Genomic DNA, 9,812 nt, shown 5'->3' on the forward strand with positions numbered 1-9,812 from the left:
CATTGTCATTGCCAAGCAACCTGGAAAATCATCTTTAATGACCTGAATCATTGTCTTTCTCTAAGACTGAACAATAAATATAGTACCTGTCACAAACCCCTCTGCAGAGGATCTTCCCCCAAAGTTTCATATTACTCCCCCACTCATTATGCCAAAAAAAGCCATTACTCACTCTTCTTAAATACACCAAAATATGCAATATAATTTAAAATGATCAGAATAATAATAGCGGTTATCCCTGGACAAGATTCTAGATTTATTTTTAATCTTCTTAGTTTTCAAGTGTTACTATATTACTTAAGTAATCAGAGAAAGATGGTTGACAATAAAACTATAGGACTTTACTTGGCATATCATCCCAATTATTTCAGAAATGTAGCAAAATATCTAGACCTCAATAAACACACCAAGAGTGTTAATGATTCTTGAAAGATGATAAATTATGGGAAGTCTCTCTCCCTTTTGTGTGGTATTAAATTTTCCTGCAATGACAACAAACTATTTAATTATAAGAAAGATTATTCTTATGACCTCAACTTTAAGGAACCTATACTTTTTAACTTTAAGGAACCTATACTTATCAAAACCATGAAATATTTGCTGTGTTGTACTGTTGTTCCACTTCTGGAATTTAATAGACTGTCAGCTACTGAATAGAATAAGCCACCTGGTGCTTGAATAGATCTCATGAAAAAAAAAAAACACAAGTGGAGAGGTGACATACTAGGGCTGTTTCATCAATCTACATGTGCCATAAGAGAGCAAGGCCTGTTTTAATTACTAGTCATTGAATTTCTGATAGATATTTTGGCCAAATTTAAGTCATGTTAATTCATTCAGGCATCTTGACAGTGGGCTCATTTGCAGCCCTTGAAGGAATTGCAAGTTTCCTGTGTTGAGATTTGGGATGAGGTGGCATTATTCATACAAGAACCTGCAATGGAATTCAGGGCTGAACGTTAGAGAGTATATTCTTTTTTTTTTTTTTTTTTTTTTTGCCAGTCATGGGGCTTGAACTCAGGGCCTGAGCATCGCCTCTGGCTTCTTTTGCTCAAGGCTAGCACTCTACCACTTGAGCCACTTCTGGCTTTTTCTATATATGTGGTGCTGAGGAATCAAACCTAGGACTTTATACGAGGCAAGGACTCCTATCCCAGCCCCGAGAATATATTCTTTACCCCACTAGAAGCCTAAGTCATGATATTTAGTGCTTAAAAGAAATGATAGTGTGAAAAAATCAACTGTAAACTTATAAAATATGAACCAACATCTTTACTAACAAGATTAATTAAAACCTTTTTGATGCCAGGTACCAATGGCTCAATGCTTGTAATTGAAGCTATTCAGGAGGCTGAGATCTAAGCCAGCACAGGCAAGAAAGTCCTTGAGACTGTTTAATTAACTACTAAAATCAGAGCTGTAGTTCAAGCAGTAAAGTACTATCCTTGAGCCATTAAAGAAAAACAGAAAGAAAGAGAGAAAGAAAGAAAGAAAGAAAGAAAGAAAGAAAGAAAGAAAGAAAGAGGAGGGAGGGAGGGAGGGAGGAGGGAGGGAGGGAGGGAGGAAGGAAGATATCAAGGACAGTACCCAGACCCTGAGTTTCAAACCCCAGGACCAGAAAAGCAAATAATTTTTTATATATATAATTATAAGATAAATGAGCCAAGCACCAGTAGCTCATACCTATAATCCTAGCTACTCAGTGGGCTGAGATCTGGTTCTCAGTCCTAGCTACTCAGTGGGCTGGATCATGGTTCTAAGTCAGCCAGGGCAGAAAAGTCCATGGGACTCTTATCTCCAATAAACTATTCAGAAAAAGCCAGAGAGTGGTGCTATTGCTCTACTGGTAGAGCCTTGAGCACAAAGAGACTCCCAAAAAGTGCCTAGGCCTTGAGTTCAAGAGCCAGGACTAGCAAAAAGAAGGAGGAGGAGGAGGAGGGGAGGTAGGAGGAGAAAGAAAGAAAGAAAGAAAGAAAGAAAGAAAGAAAGAAAGAAAGAAAGAAAGAAAGAAAGAAAGAAAGAAAGAAAAGAAAGAAAGAAAGAAGGAAGGAAGGAAGGAAGGAAGGAAGGAAGAAGGAAGGAAGAAAGAAAGAAAGGAAGGAAGAAAGAAAGGAAGGAAGGAAGAAAGGAAGGAAAAAAGGAAGGAAGGAAGGAAGGAAGAAAGAAAGGAAGAAAGAAAGGAAGAAAGAAAGAAGGAAGAAAGAAAGAAAGAAAGAAAGAAAGAAAGAAAGAAGAAGGAAAGAAAGAAAGAAGAAAGAAAGAAAGAAGAAGGAAAGAAGAAAGAGAAGGAAGGAAGGAAGGAAGGAAGGAAGGAAGGAAGGAAGGAAGGAAGGAAGGAAGGAAGGAAGGAAGGGAGATAAGTTATTCGGACCCTTCAAAATTCTCTTGACTAAATATTAAGCTGTGTTGTTTCTCCCAAAGCTGAGCTTTTTCAGTTTTAGAAGGTAAACACCACAAACACTGGAAATTTCCCATTCTTCATTCTGTCCCACTTCAAGACCCAACTTCAGCACAGGAAATTTTACAACACCGAATGAATGCCCCCCGTTCCCTTCAGTAGTGGAGGGCAGGCCAAGGCGCAGCCAAAAAGCACAAAACAAGCATGAAAAAAAAAATAATGCTAGGTATATCTGTGGATGCTTTGAAGATTCCCAGAGAAGCCTGAAATTCATAGAAAAGATTAAAACTTTCAGGTTGTGTTCTTAGAATCTTCACACAGGCCACATGTCACAAAAAGGCCTTGAGTGTTTATTTACCAAACATGAATATTCATTTCAAGGGCAAAAAGATTCAAAGTAAAAGACATGATTTTTTTTCTTTTTTTTAAATGTACATTTTTTTTCCTAGCTGTTCTGTCCATGGGTGGCCCCACATATCTTCCTTAAAATTCAACTAAAAAAACATAATTTACATGATAATGGAATTAAGCAGCAAAGGATGATCATAATTCCATTTCAAAGATTTTGATTCCTAAAAAAAGGAAAATCACTTGAAACGTGTGGTAGGTTTCAGAATGTTTTTAGTCGATTCTATTTTATATGGGGCTTGGGTTCTTGGTTGAACAGAACCGGTTATCCAATTTGCTCCTTTCTTTAGGATTCAGTAAGAGCTGTGGCCTGAAGAAAAGGCTCAGCCTTCCTTTCCCAGCTCCCCAGACCCTCAATGTCCTTGCCATAAGGCACCTTTTCTTCTTTGTCTCACCAAACACAAGTCCCAACCAAAGAGCTCAGCACCGTGGACTGGAACTGACGGTTTCTGTTTGCGTGGACGCCCAGTCCCTCAGCAGCCCATACCCACGGAATGATTTCCATAATATCCTTGGAGGCTGGGCCTCAAGGGGTGAAGACAGCAGCTATATTTCCTCTCCTGGGTAGATCTGTGATTTAAGTTAAAACAAGCACATGCTTGCACACACACGCGTGTGCACCACCACTACAAAACAAGAACTATAAAAAAACCCAAAGAGAGTAAGAGGTCCCATCTATCAAACCAGACACCACCATTGTAAACTCTTCAGTAGATTGAAACACTGTAAACACACAGGAACACTGTAGGAGAGATTGTCTTTTCCCCTCAGTATAAATTAAGAGCGGTATCTATCTATGGTTAGTCAGCAATTAAGCATTTCAAGCCTGAATTCAAACTCATATGTGGAGTCAGAACTTCTATTATAAACAATTGTAGTGAGCTATGTTTCCATGATTAGGCTTATACCACCACAATTTTAAAATTTAAGACATATATTCTTAATAATATCCAAACTCAAAATGCCTAGGTAAGTGATTTTTTTTAGTTCAAGTTTACTAAAATAAAAATTAATTTGGTTATTTTTTTAAAAAACCATAAAAATTAACCAGCCACAGTGCTCACACCTATTATCTCAACTACTTGGTAGGAAGAGATTGGAGGAGCTAGCCCAGGCAAAAAGTGAGTTAGACACTATCTCAATCAATGAGCCAGACATAGTGGGATATAGCTCTGATTACGACACACAGAAGAGGACAGGAAGGAAGATCACAGCCCTGGGCTGGCACCAGACAAAAAGTGAGAATCTATCTGAAAAATAACTAATCAAAAAGAACTGGGGTGTGGCTCAAATGATAGAATGCCAGTCCAAGCAAGTGCAAGGCCCTGAATTCAACTCCCCCCCCACAAAAAAACTACATTGAAATTATTTCCTTAAATCATAGACATATCATCTTAATACGAAGAGCCAAGTCACATGGAGAGCTGGAATGTTTGTCAGTCACAGAGAAGGCCTAAACCTTCAAGTTCAAATTTATGTCAGCAACATAGCCCTAAATTTTATTCATGGTAGGGTTTCTTCCCTTCCTCGAGGGGTGGGGGCAGATATATAGATGCTTGCCTCCTATGCACGAAGCCCTGGTTCAATTCTTCAGCACCACATATATAGAAAAGGTCTGAAATGGTGCCCTGGCTCAAGTGGTAAGAGTGCGCGTCTTGAGCAAAAGAAAGAAGCCAGGGACAGTGCTCAGGCCATGGGTCCAAGCCCCAGAACTGGCAAAAAAGAAAAAAGAAAAAAAAGCAAACCTGCTGTTAGCACACATGTATAAGTTTCAAGCCTTTGCATTGGCTTCCGTTAAGAATTAACTTTCAGGGATGGGGATATGGCCTAGTGGCAAGAGTGCCTGCCTCATATACATGAGGCCCTGGGTTTGATTCCCCAGCAACCACATATACAGAAAATAGCCAGCAGTGGCGCTGTGGCTCAAGTGGCAGAGCTGCTAGCCTTGAGCAAAAAGAAGCCAGGGACAGTGCTCAGGCCCTGAATCCAAGCCCCAGGACTGGCAAAAAAAAAAAAAAGAATTAACTTTCATTTTCTATCTGCCATTTGTTGTCATCGAGGTTGCAGTCACTTACTGTCCGCAGGTCCTTCATACCTGCACACTGGAAAATCGGTTGAGTTGATGAGCACAGAGAATTTACAGTGTACCTCCATGTAACACTGCAGTTATTCTAAGTGTTGTCATTTTGTTATTAACAGTGCTTTCTAAATTGCTGTCCGAATGGCCTCCCCCTTACTCCGGTAGCCACACCTCCACTCTTCCTCTGTGAGTCTCCTGGCTCTGTGGAGGGGATTGTCAATCACAATGGCCACATTAGTGCGCTTGTGACTCAGTAGCTCAAGCAGAGAATCCAAGACTTGTCTGGAAGTCCCAGATTGAAGGCATTGAAAGTCTTTATATTTTGAATCAAAAATTCTAAACAAGGTAACCCTAGAGCTGTCTAGAGTAACTTTATCCATGCAACCTGCCTGCTTAGGAGCTGGAGAGAAACTGAGCCAATAATGAGCAGCTAACATAAAGATAAATGTTCCTGCATCCAGCCTCACCCTTGTGCCTTCAAGGCATAATAATCAACAATGTCACATTTTGTCTTAGGTTTTCAGGAACTTGTTATGGGGAAAGCTCCTAATCAAACAGCTTATCCCCTTATCCATCCACTCACCATTCATTGTTTTGGGTATTTATAGGACAGTTAATTAGATAGCCACTCTGCAGTAGGTTTAAATGAAAATCATATATCTTGTTCTTTGAAACTAATAAGAAACTGAAAAGCTGATCAAGTTTCAAAAGAAAACCACAATTTTTAAAAATAATTTATTTTGTTTATCATCAAAGTGATGTACAAACGGGTTACAGTTTCATATGTAAGGCAGTAAGTCCATTTTTTTTAATCACACTTGTTACCTCCTCCCTCATTTTTCTCCCACCTTCCCTTCTCCCCAATTCCCTTTCCATACCCCCCAAGTTGTACAGTTGGTTTACAACATATTGTCTTGTAAGTATTGCTGTTGCCTTGGTTTGCCTTTTACCCTTTGTTTCTCCATTTTGATATTCCCCTTCCTTCCTAGTTCTCATAAATGTATATACAATACCCGGGGTACCAAAAATCAGTTACAGTGACATCAGAGGTAAAACCATGGGGAGGAAAGACAAGGCATCATTTCACATGGTACAGTGAAAATAACAACAATGATAAACCACTTATTTCCATAACTTGGAGTTCATTTCTCTTAGCATCATCTTATGTGTTCATATGTACTAGCTATTGAGCTAATGTGATCTTCTGCTAGGACTATCCTAGACATATACTAAATATTACCAATGAGGGAAACCACACAGTCTATGTTTCTTTGGGTCTGGCTCACTTCATTCAATGAGTTTTTCCAAGTCTTTTCATTTCCTTATGAATAGGGCAATGTCATTCTTTCTGATTGAAGCATAGAATTCCATTGTATATATGTACATTTTCTTGATCCATTCATCTACTGAGAGGCATATGGGTTGGTGCTATATTTTAGTGATGGTAAATTGTGCTGTGATGAACATAGTTGTGCTGGTAGCTTTAGTGTGGTCTTGCTGGTTATCCTTTGGATAATTGCCCAGAAGTGGGGTTGCTGGGTCAGGGGAGCTCTATGTTTTAGCCTTTTGAGGAACCTCCATACTGCTTTCCAGAGTGGTTAAACAAGTGTACACTCCCACCAACAGTGTAGTTGGGTTCCCTTTTGGCCACATCTCCACCAGCATCTGTTGTTATTAGTTTTCCTGATAATGGACATTCTTACTGGGGTGAAGTGGAACCTCAATGTCATTTTGATTTTCAATCTTTTATGGACAGTGCTATTGAGCACTTCTTCATATGCCTCTTGGCCATTCTCATTTCCTCTCCAGAGAAGTCTCTCTTTAAGTCTTTAGCCCATTTATTAAGGGGTAGTTGTATCTTTGAGGATTTGTTTTGGGGGCATTTAATTTTTTGAGTTCTAAGTATATTTTAGATATGAGGCCCTTGTCTGTTATATGGGTAGTGAAGATCTTCTCCCAATCTGAGGTCTTTCTATTTATCTTGCTAGCTATGTCCTTTACCATGCAGAAGCTCTTCAAAAGCCACAATTTTTAACTTTCAGTTTCTTTTTTTATAAAAGGCCTGGATTTTTAGGGATAGCTTACTAAGACCTTCTGAAGCAGGACTCTGAGCCCAAAGCTCCATATTAAATATGGAATGCTATAAGTCACATGGACCTCCTACATCATCTGTTAAGACAAGTGTGTCTATGCTGATCATGGTGGCTCACACCTGACATGCAAGCTACTCAGGAGGCAGGAAAACCAGAATCCAAAGAAACTAGGCAATATACACCAGCTACATCCCAGTTCAAGCTGGAAGAAGATTTTAAGAGTTAAAAAGACAAAAGAAAGAAAAGACACACGAAAAAGAAATCAATTAAATAGCCAGTATTTGTTCCTAGATTTCTAACCAGGCACCCAAAGCAGGTGAGTTAGACAAAAATTCAACTAGTCTTCCAATATCACATAACCCTATGTTTTATTCTCAGGGATGATTAAGTATAAGACTCAGGGGAAAAAAGTCTTTGTTATCCCGAAAATAAAGAGAGAAAATAAAGCACAGATTATTTTAAAAGACACCTGAAATGAATTACAAAAATAAAAACGCAATCATTTTGGTTCAATAGTATAAAACACTTAGAGAAAGATTAAGTTCATATGCATATCTATGGATTCTTTTACAATTTGAAGTGTTAATTATAAGGGATATATTTGGAGTAAGAATGCGAGTGATGAACTTCTCCATATCATGAGTGAAGCAATCTGTACTGAGTTGCTAATGAGTACCAGACTTGAGGTTATTAATGAAAAATGATCCATCTGGTCATGTACTCTGCTTCCAGAGCTGAATGTGAATACTTGATTTCTCTCTTCTCTTTTGTTTACATCTGGGAAGGAATTTTGTCAACAGTGTGATAACCAAGAAATGTGATGTTCTGTATTTCTGCTACTCTAATGAGTGAGATACTATACTGGGATGGGGGTGGGGGGGAGTGGAATTTGGAAACACAAATGAAAGCCCCAAAATATGAATTGGTATTCCAGTTGAGTTCAGATAATTCAATTCGCCAAAGTATTGGAAGACCTCTTAGCAGAAAATAAATAGAAGTTTCCAACTTTAGCAGAAAGTTACTTTCAACCACAATATTTTAAGTGTAAGAACTGAAATTATGCTTTAGATTTAAATAACTACATTTTTAGTTGAAGCCACAGATAGCTAAGTATAACCATCTTGAACAGAAAAGTAATTTAATGGAAAGATTGAGAGGGCTCATGGACCAAAAGCAAGGCTGGAGGGCCTAGTTTAGGAAATAAGAAGTAATGAAGGGTTCCTGCTGGATGATAACAATTTCAACCCAGATCATAGGGCAGCACCAGCCCAAGCCATAGGCTGTCTCCATTACCACATAGATGGATGAACCTATTCCTTCTACAGATTCTTTCCTCAAATTGCTAGAGCCATGTAGTCACTTAGCTTGCTCTGCATGAGAAATGCCTTGTAAATTGTCTGAGTTAAAAAATCAGCTGGATAAATGATTTTGTTTTTCTCTGTTGGTCAAACACAAAGACATTCCCACAGACATTTATTTTTTTGTAAACCCTTAGCAGAACCTTGTTACTTTCATGACTGTAAACATTCTCATTCACATCCCCAGGTCATGTTAGAATTCAATTTTGGTCATTTAAGTGTAGTCAAAGCAAGTGTAAGACAGCTGAGGAACTTGGAGAACAAATTTCTTCTTTCAAGATAACTTCTTCAGACAAGACAGCTAAGTCTTCCAGAATGAAAAGAACTATCTTGTCAGACCAGAGAGAGGAAATTGCTTCTTTCAGGAAACAGAAATACCACTCTGATGCCTGAGTCTTTATCCCACTATCTAGGGCTTCCTTTTGTCTGATCAGTGTCATTAGTTCTGTGGAAGTGGCACACAGAGTGAAAACATTATTCAGTTGCTGTGATTTGGTCCCTGTTAGAATTAAAATCTGAGTTTGACTTTGCACTATTTTAACCATACAGTTACAAGATACTGAGTGAATTCTCTCCCCATGGCTGTAGAATCTTCTTAATTAGGTCATGGTCCAGAGAATGTAGAAATTTGGAGTTATTATTTTCTGTTTATGCCATTCAATGTTTTCAGAAGCAGGCATCCATTGAGTTTTCACAGTTTTATACTGCTTTTTTGGTGGTGACACCAGTGCATGAAAGCCTTCTCATCAATGGACTCTTGATAACACATACCACAGACAATCATTTATTTGCTATCTTAACACTACAAGCAATGCACAACTAGATTATCACCATAAAAAATAAAACACTCATTTCCATCTATCCCACCTCAGGTTAAAATCCATTCTACAACTCCATACATTTCCTCCATATAAATTTGTTTAAAAGAGAGAAGGGGGAATAAGCAAGAGGAGAGATGAATTTGAACAAAATACTTTTTATGCTTTATAGAAAAATACCCATAAAACCCCTACACAATTAATATTTGATAATAACAGAGAGAAAAGAAAAAATCTTTTCATATGTCTAATCTTGTCTTGGTATCTGCTTCTCAAATCATGTGAGCAGACATTATAGTTTTTCATTGTCCCTGGTCCAAACAGCATCATCAGTTTCAGATTCTTGAATAGACCATTCCTATCCATCACGATTCAGTGGCCACAATTCATTGGTTTCCAGTGGTTTCCAACATGTAATTATGCTCCACATGGTCAGCTGTACTTCAAGCTCTCCTGCAGAAGCTCTTCCCAGCTGGGTCTCCTCCCTGACCTTCAAGCCAATCTCCCTTCACATGGCCCTTCATCATGCTGGTCCCTTTTCATAGAGTGCCATTTCTTTCCATTAGACATACTTGAGGTTAACTCTTCCAGAATCAGTACCATTATTACCAGTGCAGTTACATTCAATATTTTTAAATTATATTTGGACACCACTGG

This window comes from Perognathus longimembris, chromosome 9 (genome assembly GCF_023159225.1).
Source record: "Perognathus longimembris pacificus isolate PPM17 chromosome 9, ASM2315922v1, whole genome shotgun sequence".
NCBI lineage: Eukaryota > Metazoa > Chordata > Mammalia > Rodentia > Heteromyidae > Perognathus > Perognathus longimembris.